Raw genomic sequence first — 16982 nt, forward strand, 5'->3', positions numbered from 1 at the left:
GTATTTTGTGTGATTTATGCAATCATCAAAGTCTTTTTTTTGGAAAGACTAAAGCACATCAGAGTAAAGGAAGTGCACCACAATGTAAAAGTTTCTAAAAATCTTTAAATTTTATGTATCAAAAACAAAAAAACATTATTTATTTTATTAATATGTAGGGGGTATAGCTCAGTGGCAGAGCATTTGACTGCAGATCAAGAGGTCCTTGGTTCAAATCCAAGTGCCCCCTGTAGTATGGTTTTCATAAAAATGTAACCTTTTTCACACCTTTCAATAATATCATTTAGACAGCTTATCCATATCAGGCTGAACTTAGCACAAGTTTTATTTAAACGTGACTTATGAAGTAAATTTGCTTTCTGTCTATAAAGTTTAAATAAGAAAACTAAGGAATAAAATGGAAAATTCTTTCTTTTAAATAGTGATTAAAAAAATTATGTAAATCGTTTCATTTAATACATCGGACTCTCTAAAACAAAGAGTCATTCTGTGTAATAAAAATTCTTGAGTGTTTTGTGGGATTTATGCAATCATCAAAGTCTTTTTTTTGGAAAGACTAAAGCACATCAGAGTAAAGGAAGTGCACCACAATGGAAAAGTTTCTAAAAATCTTTAAATTTTATGTATCAAAAACAAAAAAACATTATTTCTTATATTAATATGTAGGGGGTATAGCTCAGTGGCAGAGCATTTGACTGCAGATCAAGAGGTCCTTGGTTCAAATCCGAGTGCCCCCTGTAGTATGGTTTTCATAAAAATGTAACAATTTTCACACCTTTTAATAATATCATTTAGACAGCTTATCCATATCAGGCTGAACTTAGCACAAGTTTTGTTTAAACGTGACTTATGAAGTAAATTTGCTTTCTTTCTATAAAGTTTAAATAAGAAAATTAAAGAATAAAATGGAAAATTCTTTCTTTTAAATAGTGATTAAAAAAATTATGTAAATCGTTTCATTTAATACATCGGACTCTCTAAAACAAAGAGTCATTCTGTGTAATAAAAATTCTTGAGTATTTTGTGTGCTTTATGCAATCATCAAAGTCTTTTTTGGAAAGACTAAAGCACATCAGAGTAAAGGAAGTGCACCACAATGTAAAAGTTTCTAAAAATCTTCAAATTTTATGTATCAAAAACAAAAAAACATTATTTCCTTTATTGATATGTAGGGGGTATAGCTCAGTGGCAGAGCATTTGACTGCAGATCAAGAGGTCCTTGGCTCAAATCCAAGTGCCCCCTGTAGTATGGTTTTCATAAAAATGTAACCTTTTTCACACCTTTCAATAATATCATTTAGACAGCTTATCCATATCAGGCTGAACTTAGCACAAGTTTTATTTAAACGTGACTTATGAAGTAAATTTGCTTTCTGTCTATAAAGTTTAAATAAGAAAACTAAGGAATAAAATGGAAAATTCTTTCTTTTAAATAGTGATTAAAAAAATTATGTAAATCGTTTCATTTAATACATCGGACTCTCTAAAACAAAGAGTCATTCTGTGTAATAAAAATTCTTGAGTATTTTGTGTGCTTTATGCAATCATCAAAGTCTTTTTTGGAAAGACTAAAGCACATCAGAGTAAAGGAAGTGCACCACAATGTAAAAGTTTCTAAAAATCTTCAAATTTTATGTATCAAAAACAAAAAAACATTATTTCCTTTATTGATATGTAGGGGGTATAGCTCAGTGGCAGAGCATTTGACTGCAGATCAAGAGGTCCTTGGCTCAAATCCAAGTGCCCCCTGTAGTATGGTTTTCATAAAAATGTAACCTTTTTCACACCTTTCAATAATATCATTTAGACAGCTTATCCATATCAGGCTGAACTTAGCACAAGTTTTATTTAAACGTGACTTATGAAGTAAATTTGCTTTCTGTCTATAAAGTTTAAATAAGAAAATTAAGGAATAAAATGGAAAATTCTTTCTTTTAAATAGTGATTAAAAAAATTATGTAAATCATTTCATTTAATACATCGGACTCTCTAAAACAAAGAGTCATTCTGTGTAATAAAAATTCTTGAGTGTTCTGTGGGATTTATGCAATCATCAAAGTCTTTTTTTTGGAAAGACTAAAGCACATCAGAGTAAAGGAAGTGCACCACAATGTAAAAGTTTCTAAAAATCTTTAAATTTTATGTATCAAAAACAAAAAAACATTATTTCTTTTATTAATATGTAGGGGGTATAGCTCAGTGGCAGAGCATTTGACTGCAGATCAAGAGGTCCTTGGTTCAAATCCGAGTGCCCCCTGTAGTATGGTTTTCATAAAAATGTAACAATTTTCACACCTTTCAATAATATCATTTAGACAGCTTATCCATATCAGGCTGAACTTAGCACAAGTTTTGTTTAAACGTGACTTATGAAGTAAATTTGCTTTCTTTCTATAAAGTTTAAATAAGAAAATTAAGGAATAAAATGGAAAATTCTTTCTTTTAAATAGTGATTAAAAAAATTATGTTAATCGTTTCATTTAATACATCGGACTCTCTAAAACAAAGAGTCATTCTGTGTAATAAAAATTCTTGAGTATTTTGTGTGCTTTATGCAATCATCAAAGTCTTTTTTAGAAAGACTAAAGCACATCAGAGTAAAGGAAGTGCACCACAATGTAAAAGTTTCCAAAAATCTTCAAATTTTATGTATCAAAAACAAAAAAACATTATTTCTTTTATTAATATGTAGGGGGTATAGCTCAGTGGCAGAGCATTTGACTGCATATCAAGAGGTCCTTGGCTCAAATCCAAGTGCCCCCTGTAGTATGGTTTTCATAAAAATGTAACCTTTTTCACACCTTTCAATAATATCATTTAGACAGCTTATCCATATCAGGCTGAACTTAGCACAAGTTTTATTTAAACGTGACTTATGAAGTAAATTTGCTTTCTGTCTATAAAGTTTAAATAAGAAAACTAAGGAATAAAATGGAAAATTCTTTCTTTTAAATAGTGATTAAAAAAATTATGTAAATCGTTTCATTTAATACATCGGACTCTCTAAAACAAAGAGTCATTCTGTGTAATAAAAATTCTTGAGTGTTTTGTGGGATTTATGCAATCATCAAAGTCTTTTTTTTGGAAAGACTAAAGCACATCAGAGTAAAGGAAGTGCACCACAATGTAAAAGTTTCTAAAAATCTTCAAATTTTATGTATCAAAAACAAAAAAACATTATTTCCTTTATTGATATGTAGGGGGTATAGCTCAGTGGCAGAGCATTTGACTGCAGATCAAGAGGTCCTTGGCTCAAATCCAAGTGCCCCCTGTAGTATGGTTTTCATAAAAATGTAACCTTTTTCACACCTTTCAATAATATCATTTAGACAGCTTATCCATATCAGGCTGAACTTAGCACAAGTTTTATTTAAACGTGACTTATGAAGTAAATTTGCTTTCTTTCTATAAAGTTTAAATAAGAAAATTAAGGAATAAAATGGAAAATTCTTTCTTTTAAATAGTGATTAAAAAAATTATGTAAATCGTTTCATTTAATACATCGAACTCTCTAAAACAAGAGTCATTCTGTGTAATAAAAATTCTTGAGCATTTTGTGTGATTTATGCAATCATCAAAGTCTTTTTTTTGGAAAGACTAAAGCACATCAGAGTAAAGGAAGTGCACCACAATGTAAAAGTTTCTAAAAATCTTCAAATTTTATGTATGAAAAACAAAAAAACATTATTTCTTTTATTAATATGTAGGGGGTATAGCTCAGTGGCAAAGCATTTGACTGCAGATCAAGAGGTCCTTGGCTCAAATCCAAGTGCCCCCTGTAGTATGGTTTTCATAAAAATGTAACCTTTTTCACACCTTTCAATAATATCATTTAGACAGCTTATCCATATCAGGCTGAACTTAGCACAAGTTTTATTTAAACGTGACTTATGAAGTAAATTTGCTTTCTGTCTATAAAGTTTAAATAAGAAAACTAAGGAATAAAATGGAAAATTCTTTCTTTTAAATAGTGATTAAAAAAATTATGTAAATCGTTTCATTTAATACATCGGACTCTCTAAAACAAAGAGTCATTCTGTGTAATAAAAATTCTTGAGTGTTTTGTGGGATTTATGCAATCATCAAAGTCTTTTTTTTGGAAAGACTAAAGCACATCAGAGTAAAGGAAGTGCACCACAATGGAAAAGTTTCTAAAAATCTTTAAATTTTATGTATCAAAAACAAAAAAACATTATTTCTTATATTAATATGTAGGGGGTATAGCTCAGTGGCAGAGCATTTGACTGCAGATCAAGAGGTCCTTGGTTCAAATCCGAGTGCCCCCTGTAGTATGGTTTTCATAAAAATGTAACAATTTTCACACCTTTTAATAATATCATTTAGACAGCTTATCCATATCAGGCTGAACTTAGCACAAGTTTTGTTTAAACGTGACTTATGAAGTAAATTTGCTTTCTTTCTATAAAGTTTAAATAAGAAAATTAAAGAATAAAATGGAAAATTCTTTCTTTTAAATAGTGATTAAAAAAATTATGTAAATCGTTTCATTTAATACATCGGACTCTCTAAAACAAAGAGTCATTCTGTGTAATAAAAATTCTTGAGTATTTTGTGTGCTTTATGCAATCATCAAAGTCTTTTTTGGAAAGACTAAAGCACATCAGAGTAAAGGAAGTGCACCACAATGTAAAAGTTTCTAAAAATCTTCAAATTTTATGTATCAAAAACAAAAAAACATTATTTCCTTTATTGATATGTAGGGGGTATAGCTCAGTGGCAGAGCATTTGACTGCAGATCAAGAGGTCCTTGGCTCAAATCCAAGTGCCCCCTGTAGTATGGTTTTCATAAAAATGTAACCTTTTTCACACCTTTCAATAATATCATTTAGACAGCTTATCCATATCAGGCTGAACTTAGCACAAGTTTTATTTAAACGTGACTTATGAAGTAAACTTGCTTTCTTTCTATGAAGTTTAAATAAGAAAATTAAGGAATAAAATGGAAAATTCTTTCTTTTAAATAGTGATTAAAAAAATTATGTAAATCGTTTCATTTAATACATCGGACTCTCTAAAACAAAGAGTCATTCTGTGTTATAAAAATTCTTGAGTATTTTGTGTGCTTTATGCAATCATCAAAGTCTTTTTTGGAAAGACTAAAGCACATCATAGTAAAGGAAGTGCACCACAATGTAAAAGTTTCTAAAAATCTTCAAATTTTATGTATCAAAAACAAAAAAACATTATTTCTTTTATTAATATGTAGGAGGTATAGCTCAGTGGCAGAGCATTTGACTGCAGATCAAGAGGTCCTTGGCTCAAATCCAAGTGCCCCCTGTAGTATGGTTTTCATAAAAATGTAACCTTTTTCACACCTTTCAATAATATCATTTAGACAGCTTATCCATATCAGGCTGAACTTAGCACAAGTTTTGTTTAAACGTGACTTATGAAGTAAATTTGCTTTCTTTCTATAAAGTTTAAATAAGAAAATTAAGGAATAAAATGGAAAATTCTTTCTTTTAAATAGTGATTAAAAAAATTATGTAAATCGTTTCATTTAATACATCGGACTCTCTAAAACAAAGAGTCATTCTGTGTAATAAAAATTCTTGAGTATTTTGTGTGATTTATGCAATCATCAAAGTCTTTTTTTTGGAAAGACTAAAGCACATCAGAGTAAAGGAAGTGCACCACAATGTAAAAGTTTCTAAAAATCTTTAAATTTTATGTATCAAAAACAAAAAAACATTATTTATTTTATTAATATGTAGGGGGTATAGCTCAGTGGCAGAGCATTTGACTGCAGATCAAGAGGTCCTTGGTTCAAATCCGAGTGCCCCCTGTAGTATGGTTTTCATAAAAATGTAACCTTTTTCACACCTTTCAATAATATCATTTGAACAGCTTATCCATTTCAGGCTGAACTTAGCACAAGTTTTATTTAAACGTGACTTATGAAGTAAATTTGCTTTCTTTCTATAAAGTTTAAATAAGAAAATTAAGGAATAAAATGGAAAATTCTTTCTTTTAAATAGTGATTAAAAAAATTATGTAAATCGTTTCATTTAATACATCGGACTCTCTAAAACAAAGTATCATTCTGTGTAATAAAAATTCTTGAGTGTTTTGTGGGATTTATGCAATCATCAAAGTCTTTTTTTTGGAAAGACTAAAGCACATCAGAGTAAAGGAAGTGCACCACAATGTAAGTTTCTAAAAATCTTTAAATTTTATGTATCAAAAACAAAAAAACATTATTTCTTTTATTAATATGTAGGGGGTATAGCTCAGTGGCAGAGCATTTGACTGCAGATCAAGAGGTCCTTGGTTCAAATCCGAGTGCCCCCTGTAGTATGGTTTTCATAAAAATGTAACAATTTTCACACCTTTCAATAATATCATTTAGACAGCTTATCCATATCAGGCTGAACTTAGCACAAGTTTTGTTTAAACGTGACTTATGAAGTAAATTTGCTTTCTTTCTATAAAGTTTAAATAAGAAAATTAAGGAATAAAATGGAAAATTCTTTCTTTTAAATAGTGATTAAAAAAATTATGTTAATCGTTTCATTTAATACATCGGACTCTCTAAAACAAAGAGTCATTCTGTGTAATAAAAATTCTTGAGTATTTTGTGTGCTTTATGCAATCATCAAAGTCTTTTTTAGAAAGACTAAAGCACATCAGAGTAAAGGAAGTGCACCACAATGTAAAAGTTTCCAAAAATCTTCAAATTTTATGTATCAAAAACAAAAAAACATTATTTCTTTTATTAATATGTAGGGGGTATAGCTCAGTGGCAGAGCATTTGACTGCATATCAAGAGGTCCTTGGCTCAAATCCAAGTGCCCCCTGTAGTATGGTTTTCATAAAAATGTAACCTTTTTCACACCTTTCAATAATATCATTTAGACAGCTTATCCATATCAGGCTGAACTTAGCACAAGTTTTATTTAAACGTGACTTATGAAGTAAATTTGCTTTCTGTCTATAAAGTTTAAATAAGAAAACTAAGGAATAAAATGGAAAATTCTTTCTTTTAAATAGTGATTAAAAAAATTATGTAAATCGTTTCATTTAATACATCGGACTCTCTAAAACAAAGAGTCATTCTGTGTAATAAAAATTCTTGAGTGTTTTGTGGGATTTATGCAATCATCAAAGTCTTTTTTTTGGAAAGACTAAAGCACATCAGAGTAAAGGAAGTGCACCACAATGTAAAAGTTTCTAAAAATCTTCAAATTTTATGTATCAAAAACAAAAAAACATTATTTCCTTTATTGATATGTAGGGGGTATAGCTCAGTGGCAGAGCATTTGACTGCAGATCAAGAGGTCCTTGGCTCAAATCCAAGTGCCCCCTGTAGTATGGTTTTCATAAAAATGTAACCTTTTTCACACCTTTCAATAATATCATTTAGACAGCTTATCCATATCAGGCTGAACTTAGCACAAGTTTTATTTAAACGTGACTTATGAAGTAAATTTGCTTTCTTTCTATAAAGTTTAAATAAGAAAATTAAGGAATAAAATGGAAAATTCTTTCTTTTAAATAGTGATTAAAAAAATTATGTAAATCGTTTCATTTAATACATCGAACTCTCTAAAACAAGAGTCATTCTGTGTAATAAAAATTCTTGAGCATTTTGTGTGATTTATGCAATCATCAAAGTCTTTTTTTTGGAAAGACTAAAGCACATCAGAGTAAAGGAAGTGCACCACAATGTAAAAGTTTCTAAAAATCTTCAAATTTTATGTATCAAAAACAAAAAAACATTATTTCTTTTATTAATATGTAGGGGGTATAGCTCAGTGGCAGAGCATTTGACTGCAGATCAAGAGGTCCTTGGCTCAAATCCAAGTGCCCCCTGTAGTATGGTTTTCATAAAAATGTAACCTTTTTCACACCTTTCAATAATATCATTTAGACAGCTTATCCATATCAGGCTGAACTTAGCACAAGTTTTATTTAAACGTGACTTATGAAGTAAATTTGCTTTCTGTCTATAAAGTTTAAATAAGAAAACTAAGGAATAAAATGGAAAATTCTTTCTTTTAAATAGTGATTAAAAAAATTATGTAAATCGTTTCATTTAATACATCGGACTCTCTAAAACAAAGAGTCATTCTGTGTAATAAAAATTCTTGAGTGTTTTGTGGGATTTATGCAATCATCAAAGTCTTTTTTTTGGAAAGACTAAAGCACATCAGAGTAAAGGAAGTGCACCACAATGGAAAAGTTTCTAAAAATCTTTAAATTTTATGTATCAAAAACAAAAAAACATTATTTCTTATATTAATATGTAGGGGGTATAGCTCAGTGGCAGAGCATTTGACTGCAGATCAAGAGGTCCTTGGTTCAAATCCGAGTGCCCCCTGTAGTATGGTTTTCATAAAAATGTAACAATTTTCACACCTTTTAATAATATCATTTAGACAGCTTATCCATATCAGGCTGAACTTAGCACAAGTTTTGTTTAAACGTGACTTATGAAGTAAATTTGCTTTCTTTCTATAAAGTTTAAATAAGAAAATTAAAGAATAAAATGGAAAATTCTTTCTTTTAAATAGTGATTAAAAAAATTATGTAAATCGTTTCATTTAATACATCGGACTCTCTAAAACAAAGAGTCATTCTGTGTAATAAAAATTCTTGAGTATTTTGTGTGCTTTATGCAATCATCAAAGTCTTTTTTGGAAAGACTAAAGCACATCAGAGTAAAGGAAGTGCACCACAATGTAAAAGTTTCTAAAAATCTTCAAATTTTATGTATCAAAAACAAAAAAACATTATTTCCTTTATTGATATGTAGGGGGTATAGCTCAGTGGCAGAGCATTTGACTGCAGATCAAGAGGTCCTTGGCTCAAATCCAAGTGCCCCCTGTAGTATGGTTTTCATAAAAATGTAACCTTTTTCACACCTTTCAATAATATCATTTAGACAGCTTATCCATATCAGGCTGAACTTAGCACAAGTTTTATTTAAACGTGACTTATGAAGTAAATTTGCTTTCTGTCTATAAAGTTTAAATAAGAAAACTAAGGAATAAAATGGAAAATTCTTTCTTTTAAATAGTGATTAAAAAAATTATGTAAATCGTTTCATTTAATACATCGGACTCTCTAAAACAAAGAGTCATTCTGTGTAATAAAAATTCTTGAGTATTTTGTGTGCTTTATGCAATCATCAAAGTCTTTTTTGGAAAGACTAAAGCACATCAGAGTAAAGGAAGTGCACCACAATGTAAAAGTTTCTAAAAATCTTCAAATTTTATGTATCAAAAACAAAAAAACATTATTTCCTTTATTGATATGTAGGGGGTATAGCTCAGTGGCAGAGCATTTGACTGCAGATCAAGAGGTCCTTGGCTCAAATCCAAGTGCCCCCTGTAGTATGGTTTTCATAAAAATGTAACCTTTTTCACACCTTTCAATAATATCATTTAGACAGCTTATCCATATCAGGCTGAACTTAGCACAAGTTTTATTTAAACGTGACTTATGAAGTAAATTTGCTTTCTGTCTATAAAGTTTAAATAAGAAAATTAAGGAATAAAATGGAAAATTCTTTCTTTTAAATAGTGATTAAAAAAATTATGTAAATCATTTCATTTAATACATCGGACTCTCTAAAACAAAGAGTCATTCTGTGTAATAAAAATTCTTGAGTGTTCTGTGGGATTTATGCAATCATCAAAGTCTTTTTTTTGGAAAGACTAAAGCACATCAGAGTAAAGGAAGTGCACCACAATGTAAAAGTTTCTAAAAATCTTTAAATTTTATGTATCAAAAACAAAAAAACATTATTTCTTTTATTAATATGTAGGGGGTATAGCTCAGTGGCAGAGCATTTGACTGCAGATCAAGAGGTCCTTGGTTCAAATCCGAGTGCCACCTGTAGTATGGTTTTCATAAAAATGTAACAATTTTCACACCTTTCAATAATATCATTTAGACAGCTTATCCATATCAGGCTGAACTTAGCACAAGTTTTGTTTAAACGTGACTTATGAAGTAAATTTGCTTTCTTTCTATAAAGTTTAAATAAGAAAATTAAGGAATAAAATGGAAAATTCTTTCTTTTAAATAGTGATTAAAAAAATTATGTTAATCGTTTCATTTAATACATCGGACTCTCTAAAACAAAGAGTCATTCTGTGTAATAAAAATTCTTGAGTATTTTGTGTGCTTTATGCAATCATCAAAGTCTTTTTTAGAAAGACTAAAGCACATCAGAGTAAAGGAAGTGCACCACAATGTAAAAGTTTCCAAAAATCTTCAAATTTTATGTATCAAAAACAAAAAAACATTATTTCTTTTATTAATATGTAGGGAATATAGCTCAGTGGCAGAGCATTTGACTGCATATCAAGAGGTCCTTGGCTCAAATCCAAGTGCCCCCTGTAGTATGGTTTTCATAAAAATGTAACCTTTTTCACACCTTTCAATAATATCATTTAGACAGCTTATCCATATCAGGCTGAACTTAGCACAAGTTTTATTTAAACGTGACTTATGAAGTAAATTTGCTTTCTGTCTATAAAGTTTAAATAAGAAAACTAAGGAATAAAATGGAAAATTCTTTCTTTTAAATAGTGATTAAAAAAATTATGTAAATCGTTTCATTTAATACATCGGACTCTCTAAAACAAAGAGTCATTCTGTGTAATAAAAATTCTTGAGTGTTTTGTGGGATTTATGCAATCATCAAAGTCTTTTTTTTGGAAAGACTAAAGCACATCAGAGTAAAGGAAGTGCACCACAATGTAAAAGTTTCTAAAAATCTTCAAATTTTATGTATCAAAAACAAAAAAACATTATTTCCTTTATTGATATGTAGGGGGTATAGCTCAGTGGCAGAGCATTTGACTGCAGATCAAGAGGTCCTTGGCTCAAATCCAAGTGCCCCCTGTAGTATGGTTTTCATAAAAATGTAACCTTTTTCACACCTTTCAATAATATCATTTAGACAGCTTATCCATATCAGGCTGAACTTAGCACAAGTTTTATTTAAACGTGACTTATGAAGTAAATTTGCTTTCTTTCTATAAAGTTTAAATAAGAAAATTAAGGAATAAAATGGAAAATTCTTTCTTTTAAATAGTGATTAAAAAAATTATGTAAATCGTTTCATTTAATACATCGAACTCTCTAAAACAAGAGTCATTCTGTGTAATAAAAATTCTTGAGCATTTTGTGTGATTTATGCAATCATCAAAGTCTTTTTTTTGGAAAGACTAAAGCACATCAGAGTAAAGGAAGTGCACCACAATGTAAAAGTTTCTAAAAATCTTCAAATTTTATGTATCAAAAACAAAAAACATTATTTCTTTTATTAATATGTAGGGGGTATAGCTCAGTGGCAGAGCATTTGACTGCAGATCAAGAGGTCCTTGGCTCAAATCCAAGTGCCCCCTGTAGTATGGTTTTCATAAAAATGTAACCTTTTTCACACCTTTCAATAATATCATTTAGACAGCTTATCCATATCAGGCTGAACTTAGCACAAGTTTTATTTAAACGTGACTTATGAAGTAAATTTGCTTTCTGTCTATAAAGTTTAAATAAGAAAACTAAGGAATAAAATGGAAAATTCTTTCTTTTAAATAGTGATTAAAAAAATTATGTAAATCGTTTCATTTAATACATCGGACTCTCTAAAACAAAGAGTCATTCTGTGTAATAAAAATTCTTGAGTGTTTTGTGGGATTTATGCAATCATCAAAGTCTTTTTTTTGGAAAGACTAAAGCACATCAGAGTAAAGGAAGTGCACCACAATGGAAAAGTTTCTAAAAATCTTTAAATTTTATGTATCAAAAACAAAAAAACATTATTTCTTATATTAATATGTAGGGGGTATAGCTCAGTGGCAGAGCATTTGACTGCAGATCAAGAGGTCCTTGGTTCAAATCCGAGTGCCCCCTGTAGTATGGTTTTCATAAAAATGTAACAATTTTCACACCTTTTAATAATATCATTTAGACAGCTTATCCATATCAGGCTGAACTTAGCACAAGTTTTGTTTAAACGTGACTTATGAAGTAAATTTGCTTTCTTTCTATAAAGTTTAAATAAGAAAATTAAAGAATAAAATGGAAAATTCTTTCTTTTAAATAGTGATTAAAAAAATTATGTAAATCGTTTCATTTAATACATCGGACTCTCTAAAACAAAGAGTCATTCTGTGTAATAAAAATTCTTGAGTATTTTGTGTGCTTTATGCAATCATCAAAGTCTTTTTTGGAAAGACTAAAGCACATCAGAGTAAAGGAAGTGCACCACAATGTAAAAGTTTCTAAAAATCTTCAAATTTTATGTATCAAAAACAAAAAAACATTATTTCCTTTATTGATATGTAGGGGGTATAGCTCAGTGGCAGAGCATTTGACTGCAGATCAAGAGGTCCTTGGCTCAAATCCAAGTGCCCCCTGTAGTATGGTTTTCATAAAAATGTAACCTTTTTCACACCTTTCAATAATATCATTTAGACAGCTTATCCATATCAGGCTGAACTTAGCACAAGTTTTATTTAAACGTGACTTATGAAGTAAACTTGCTTTCTTTCTATGAAGTTTAAATAAGAAAATTAAGGAATAAAATGGAAAATTCTTTCTTTTAAATAGTGATTAAAAAAATTATGTAAATCGTTTCATTTAATACATCGGACTCTCTAAAACAAAGAGTCATTCTGTGTTATAAAAATTCTTGAGTATTTTGTGTGCTTTATGCAATCATCAAAGTCTTTTTTGGAAAGACTAAAGCACATCAGAGTAAAGGAAGTGCACCACAATGTAAAAGTTTCTAAAAATCTTCAAATTTTATGTATCAAAAACAAAAAAACATTATTTCTTTTATTAATATGTAGGAGGTATAGCTCAGTGGCAGAGCATTTGACTGCAGATCAAGAGGTCCTTGGCTCAAATCCAAGTGCCCCCTGTAGTATGGTTTTCATAAAAATGTAACCTTTTTCACACCTTTCAATAATATCATTTAGACAGCTTATCCATATCAGGCTGAACTTAGCACAAGTTTTGTTTAAACGTGACTTATGAAGTAAATTTGCTTTCTTTCTATAAAGTTTAAATAAGAAAATTAAGGAATAAAATGGAAAATTCTTTCTTTTAAATAGTGATTAAAAAAATTATGTAAATCGTTTCATTTAATACATCGGACTCTCTAAAACAAAGAGTCATTCTGTGTAATAAAAATTCTTGAGTATTTTGTGTGATTTATGCAATCATCAAAGTCTTTTTTTTGGAAAGACTAAAGCACATCAGAGTAAAGGAAGTGCACCACAATGTAAAAGTTTCTAAAAATCTTTAAATTTTATGTATCAAAAACAAAAAAACATTATTTATTTTATTAATATGTAGGGGGTATAGCTCAGTGGCAGAGCATTTGACTGCAGATCAAGAGGTCCTTGGTTCAAATCCGAGTGCCCCCTGTAGTATGGTTTTCATAAAAATGTAACCTTTTTCACACCTTTCAATAATATCATTTGAACAGCTTATCCATTTCAGGCTGAACTTAGCACAAGTTTTATTTAAACGTGACTTATGAAGTAAATTTGCTTTCTTTCTATAAAGTTTAAATAAGAAAATTAAGGAATAAAATGGAAAATTCTTTCTTTTAAATAGTGATTAAAAAAATTATGTAAATCGTTTCATTTAATACATCGGACTCTCTAAAACAAAGTATCATTCTGTGTAATAAAAATTCTTGAGTGTTTTGTGGGATTTATGCAATCATCAAAGTCTTTTTTTTGGAAAGACTAAAGCACATCAGAGTAAAGGAAGTGCACCACAATGTAAGTTTCTAAAAATCTTTAAATTTTATGTATCAAAAACAAAAAAACATTATTTCTTTTATTAATATGTAGGGGGTATAGCTCAGTGGCAGAGCATTTGACTGCAGATCAAGAGGTCCTTGGTTCAAATCCGAGTGCCCCCTGTAGTATGGTTTTCATAAAAATGTAACAATTTTCACACCTTTCAATAATATCATTTAGACAGCTTATCCATATCAGGCTGAACTTAGCACAAGTTTTGTTTAAACGTGACTTATGAAGTAAATTTGCTTTCTTTCTATAAAGTTTAAATAAGAAAATTAAGGAATAAAATGGAAAATTCTTTCTTTTAAATAGTGATTAAAAAAATTATGTTAATCGTTTCATTTAATACATCGGACTCTCTAAAACAAAGAGTCATTCTGTGTAATAAAAATTCTTGAGTATTTTGTGTGCTTTATGCAATCATCAAAGTCTTTTTTAGAAAGACTAAAGCACATCAGAGTAAAGGAAGTGCACCACAATGTAAAAGTTTCCAAAAATCTTCAAATTTTATGTATCAAAAACAAAAAAACATTATTTCTTTTATTAATATGTAGGGGGTATAGCTCAGTGGCAGAGCATTTGACTGCATATCAAGAGGTCCTTGGCTCAAATCCAAGTGCGCCCTGTAGTATGGTTTTCATAAAAATGTAACCTTTTTCACACCTTTCAATAATATCATTTAGACAGCTTATCCATATCAGGCTGAACTTAGCACAAGTTTTATTTAAACGTGACTTATGAAGTAAATTTGCTTTCTGTCTATAAAGTTTAAATAAGAAAACTAAGGAATAAAATGGAAAATTCTTTCTTTTAAATAGTGATTAAAAAAATTATGTAAATCGTTTCATTTAATACATCGGACTCTCTAAAACAAAGAGTCATTCTGTGTAATAAAAATTCTTGAGTGTTTTGTGGGATTTATGCAATCATCAAAGTCTTTTTTTTGGAAAGACTAAAGCACATCAGAGTAAAGGAAGTGCACCACAATGTAAAAGTTTCTAAAAATCTTCAAATTTTATGTATCAAAAACAAAAAAACATTATTTCCTTTATTGATATGTAGGGGGTATAGCTCAGTGGCAGAGCATTTGACTGCAGATCAAGAGGTCCTTGGCTCAAATCCAAGTGCCCCCTGTAGTATGGTTTTCATAAAAATGTAACCTTTTTCACACCTTTCAATAATATCATTTAGACAGCTTATCCATATCAGGCTGAACTTAGCACAAGTTTTATTTAAACGTGACTTATGAAGTAAATTTGCTTTCTTTCTATAAAGTTTAAATAAGAAAATTAAGGAATAAAATGGAAAATTCTTTCTTTTAAATAGTGATTAAAAAAATTATGTAAATCGTTTCATTTAATACATCGAACTCTCTAAAACAAGAGTCATTCTGTGTAATAAAAATTCTTGAGCATTTTGTGTGATTTATGCAATCATCAAAGTCTTTTTTTTGGAAAGACTAAAGCACATCAGAGTAAAGGAAGTGCACCACAATGTAAAAGTTTCTAAAAATCTTCAAATTTTATGTATCAAAAACAAAAAAACATTATTTCTTTTATTAATATGTAGGGGGTATAGCTCAGTGGCAGAGCATTTGACTGCAGATCAAGAGGTCCTTGGCTCAAATCCAAGTGCCCCCTGTAGTATGGTTTTCATAAAAATGTAACCTTTTTCACACCTTTCAATAATATCATTTAGACAGCTTATCCATATCAGGCTGAACTTAGCACAAGTTTTATTTAAACGTGACTTATGAAGTAAATTTGCTTTCTGTCTATAAAGTTTAAATAAGAAAACTAAGGAATAAAATGGAAAATTCTTTCTTTTAAATAGTGATTAAAAAAATTATGTAAATCGTTTCATTTAATACATCGGACTCTCTAAAACAAAGAGTCATTCTGTGTAATAAAAATTCTTGAGTGTTTTGTGGGATTTATGCAATCATCAAAGTCTTTTTTTTGGAAAGACTAAAGCACATCAGAGTAAAGGAAGTGCACCACAATGGAAAAGTTTCTAAAAATCTTTAAATTTTATGTATCAAAAACAAAAAAACATTATTTCTTATATTAATATGTAGGGGGTATAGCTCAGTGGCAGAGCATTTGACTGCAGATCAAGAGGTCCTTGGTTCAAATCCGAGTGCCCCCTGTAGTATGGTTTTCATAAAAATGTAACAATTTTCACACCTTTTAATAATATCATTTAGACAGCTTATCCATATCAGGCTGAACTTAGCACAAGTTTTGTTTAAACGTGACTTATGAAGTAAATTTGCTTTCTTTCTATAAAGTTTAAATAAGAAAATTAAAGAATAAAATGGAAAATTCTTTCTTTTAAATAGTGATTAAAAAAATTATGTAAATCGTTTCATTTAATACATCGGACTCTCTAAAACAAAGAGTCATTCTGTGTAATAAAAATTCTTGAGTATTTTGTGTGCTTTATGCAATCATCAAAGTCTTTTTTGGAAAGACTAAAGCACATCAGAGTAAAGGAAGTGCACCACAATGTAAAAGTTTCTAAAAATCTTCAAATTTTATGTATCAAAAACAAAAAAACATTATTTCCTTTATTGATATGTAGGGGGTATAGCTCAGTGGCAGAGCATTTGACTGCAGATCAAGAGGTCCTTGGCTCAAATCCAAGTGCCCCCTGTAGTATGGTTTTCATAAAAATGTAACCTTTTTCACACCTTTCAATAATATCATTTAGACAGCTTATCCATATCAGGCTGAACTTAGCACAAGTTTTATTTAAACGTGACTTATGAAGTAAACTTGCTTTCTTTCTATGAAGTTTAAATAAGAAAATTAAGGAATAAAATGGAAAATTCTTTCTTTTAAATAGTGATTAAAAAAATTATGTAAATCGTTTCATTTAATACATCGGACTCTCTAAAACAAAGAGTCATTCTGTGTTATAAAAATTCTTGAGTATTTTGTGTGCTTTATGCAATCATCAAAGTCTTTTTTGGAAAGACTAAAGCACATCAGAGTAAAGGAAGTGCACCACAATGTAAAAGTTTCTAAAAATCTTCAAATTTTATGTATCAAAAACAAAAAAACATTATTTCTTTTATTAATATGTAGGAGGTATAGCTCAGTGGCAGAGCATTTGACTGCAGATCAAGAGGTCCTTGGCTCAAATCCAAGTGCCCCCTGTAGTATGGTTTTCATAAAAATGTAA

The 16982-nt window shown here is 29.6% G+C and overlaps 26 non-coding genes across 26 annotated transcripts; all 26 read left to right on the forward strand.

Annotated features, from left to right (window-relative positions):
• The first annotated feature begins 157 nt into the window (after positions 1-157).
• Positions 158-229, forward strand: TRNAC-GCA (transfer RNA cysteine (anticodon GCA)). The gene has a single exon. It is a non-coding gene; the product is annotated as a tRNA-Cys (tRNA).
• Positions 230-665: 436 nt separating this feature from the next.
• TRNAC-GCA (transfer RNA cysteine (anticodon GCA)) lies at positions 666-737 on the forward strand. Its single transcript has one exon. It is a non-coding gene; the product is annotated as a tRNA-Cys (tRNA).
• A 434-nt stretch (positions 738-1171) lies between these two features.
• Positions 1172-1243, forward strand: TRNAC-GCA (transfer RNA cysteine (anticodon GCA)). The gene has a single exon. It is a non-coding gene; the product is annotated as a tRNA-Cys (tRNA).
• Positions 1244-1677: 434 nt separating this feature from the next.
• On the forward strand, positions 1678-1749 carry TRNAC-GCA (transfer RNA cysteine (anticodon GCA)). Its single transcript has one exon. It is a non-coding gene; the product is annotated as a tRNA-Cys (tRNA).
• A 436-nt stretch (positions 1750-2185) lies between these two features.
• Positions 2186-2257, forward strand: TRNAC-GCA (transfer RNA cysteine (anticodon GCA)). Its single transcript has one exon. It is a non-coding gene; the product is annotated as a tRNA-Cys (tRNA).
• Positions 2258-3199: 942 nt separating this feature from the next.
• On the forward strand, positions 3200-3271 carry TRNAC-GCA (transfer RNA cysteine (anticodon GCA)). The gene has a single exon. It is a non-coding gene; the product is annotated as a tRNA-Cys (tRNA).
• Positions 3272-4214: 943 nt separating this feature from the next.
• TRNAC-GCA (transfer RNA cysteine (anticodon GCA)) lies at positions 4215-4286 on the forward strand. The gene has a single exon. It is a non-coding gene; the product is annotated as a tRNA-Cys (tRNA).
• Positions 4287-4720: 434 nt separating this feature from the next.
• On the forward strand, positions 4721-4792 carry TRNAC-GCA (transfer RNA cysteine (anticodon GCA)). The gene has a single exon. It is a non-coding gene; the product is annotated as a tRNA-Cys (tRNA).
• Positions 4793-5734: 942 nt separating this feature from the next.
• TRNAC-GCA (transfer RNA cysteine (anticodon GCA)) lies at positions 5735-5806 on the forward strand. Its single transcript has one exon. It is a non-coding gene; the product is annotated as a tRNA-Cys (tRNA).
• Positions 5807-6240: 434 nt separating this feature from the next.
• Positions 6241-6312, forward strand: TRNAC-GCA (transfer RNA cysteine (anticodon GCA)). The gene has a single exon. It is a non-coding gene; the product is annotated as a tRNA-Cys (tRNA).
• A 942-nt stretch (positions 6313-7254) lies between these two features.
• On the forward strand, positions 7255-7326 carry TRNAC-GCA (transfer RNA cysteine (anticodon GCA)). Its single transcript has one exon. It is a non-coding gene; the product is annotated as a tRNA-Cys (tRNA).
• Positions 7327-7761: 435 nt separating this feature from the next.
• TRNAC-GCA (transfer RNA cysteine (anticodon GCA)) lies at positions 7762-7833 on the forward strand. The gene has a single exon. It is a non-coding gene; the product is annotated as a tRNA-Cys (tRNA).
• Positions 7834-8269: 436 nt separating this feature from the next.
• Positions 8270-8341, forward strand: TRNAC-GCA (transfer RNA cysteine (anticodon GCA)). Its single transcript has one exon. It is a non-coding gene; the product is annotated as a tRNA-Cys (tRNA).
• A 434-nt stretch (positions 8342-8775) lies between these two features.
• Positions 8776-8847, forward strand: TRNAC-GCA (transfer RNA cysteine (anticodon GCA)). Its single transcript has one exon. It is a non-coding gene; the product is annotated as a tRNA-Cys (tRNA).
• Positions 8848-9281: 434 nt separating this feature from the next.
• On the forward strand, positions 9282-9353 carry TRNAC-GCA (transfer RNA cysteine (anticodon GCA)). Its single transcript has one exon. It is a non-coding gene; the product is annotated as a tRNA-Cys (tRNA).
• A 436-nt stretch (positions 9354-9789) lies between these two features.
• On the forward strand, positions 9790-9861 carry TRNAC-GCA (transfer RNA cysteine (anticodon GCA)). Its single transcript has one exon. It is a non-coding gene; the product is annotated as a tRNA-Cys (tRNA).
• A 942-nt stretch (positions 9862-10803) lies between these two features.
• On the forward strand, positions 10804-10875 carry TRNAC-GCA (transfer RNA cysteine (anticodon GCA)). Its single transcript has one exon. It is a non-coding gene; the product is annotated as a tRNA-Cys (tRNA).
• A 434-nt stretch (positions 10876-11309) lies between these two features.
• Positions 11310-11381, forward strand: TRNAC-GCA (transfer RNA cysteine (anticodon GCA)). Its single transcript has one exon. It is a non-coding gene; the product is annotated as a tRNA-Cys (tRNA).
• Positions 11382-11817: 436 nt separating this feature from the next.
• On the forward strand, positions 11818-11889 carry TRNAC-GCA (transfer RNA cysteine (anticodon GCA)). Its single transcript has one exon. It is a non-coding gene; the product is annotated as a tRNA-Cys (tRNA).
• A 434-nt stretch (positions 11890-12323) lies between these two features.
• TRNAC-GCA (transfer RNA cysteine (anticodon GCA)) lies at positions 12324-12395 on the forward strand. The gene has a single exon. It is a non-coding gene; the product is annotated as a tRNA-Cys (tRNA).
• A 942-nt stretch (positions 12396-13337) lies between these two features.
• On the forward strand, positions 13338-13409 carry TRNAC-GCA (transfer RNA cysteine (anticodon GCA)). The gene has a single exon. It is a non-coding gene; the product is annotated as a tRNA-Cys (tRNA).
• A 434-nt stretch (positions 13410-13843) lies between these two features.
• On the forward strand, positions 13844-13915 carry TRNAC-GCA (transfer RNA cysteine (anticodon GCA)). Its single transcript has one exon. It is a non-coding gene; the product is annotated as a tRNA-Cys (tRNA).
• A 942-nt stretch (positions 13916-14857) lies between these two features.
• On the forward strand, positions 14858-14929 carry TRNAC-GCA (transfer RNA cysteine (anticodon GCA)). The gene has a single exon. It is a non-coding gene; the product is annotated as a tRNA-Cys (tRNA).
• A 435-nt stretch (positions 14930-15364) lies between these two features.
• On the forward strand, positions 15365-15436 carry TRNAC-GCA (transfer RNA cysteine (anticodon GCA)). Its single transcript has one exon. It is a non-coding gene; the product is annotated as a tRNA-Cys (tRNA).
• Positions 15437-15872: 436 nt separating this feature from the next.
• On the forward strand, positions 15873-15944 carry TRNAC-GCA (transfer RNA cysteine (anticodon GCA)). The gene has a single exon. It is a non-coding gene; the product is annotated as a tRNA-Cys (tRNA).
• Positions 15945-16378: 434 nt separating this feature from the next.
• On the forward strand, positions 16379-16450 carry TRNAC-GCA (transfer RNA cysteine (anticodon GCA)). The gene has a single exon. It is a non-coding gene; the product is annotated as a tRNA-Cys (tRNA).
• Positions 16451-16982: the final 532 nt, after the last annotated feature.

The sequence above is a fragment of the Anomaloglossus baeobatrachus genome, chromosome 1 (genome assembly GCF_048569485.1).
Source record: "Anomaloglossus baeobatrachus isolate aAnoBae1 chromosome 1, aAnoBae1.hap1, whole genome shotgun sequence".
Lineage (NCBI taxonomy): Eukaryota > Metazoa > Chordata > Amphibia > Anura > Aromobatidae > Anomaloglossus > Anomaloglossus baeobatrachus.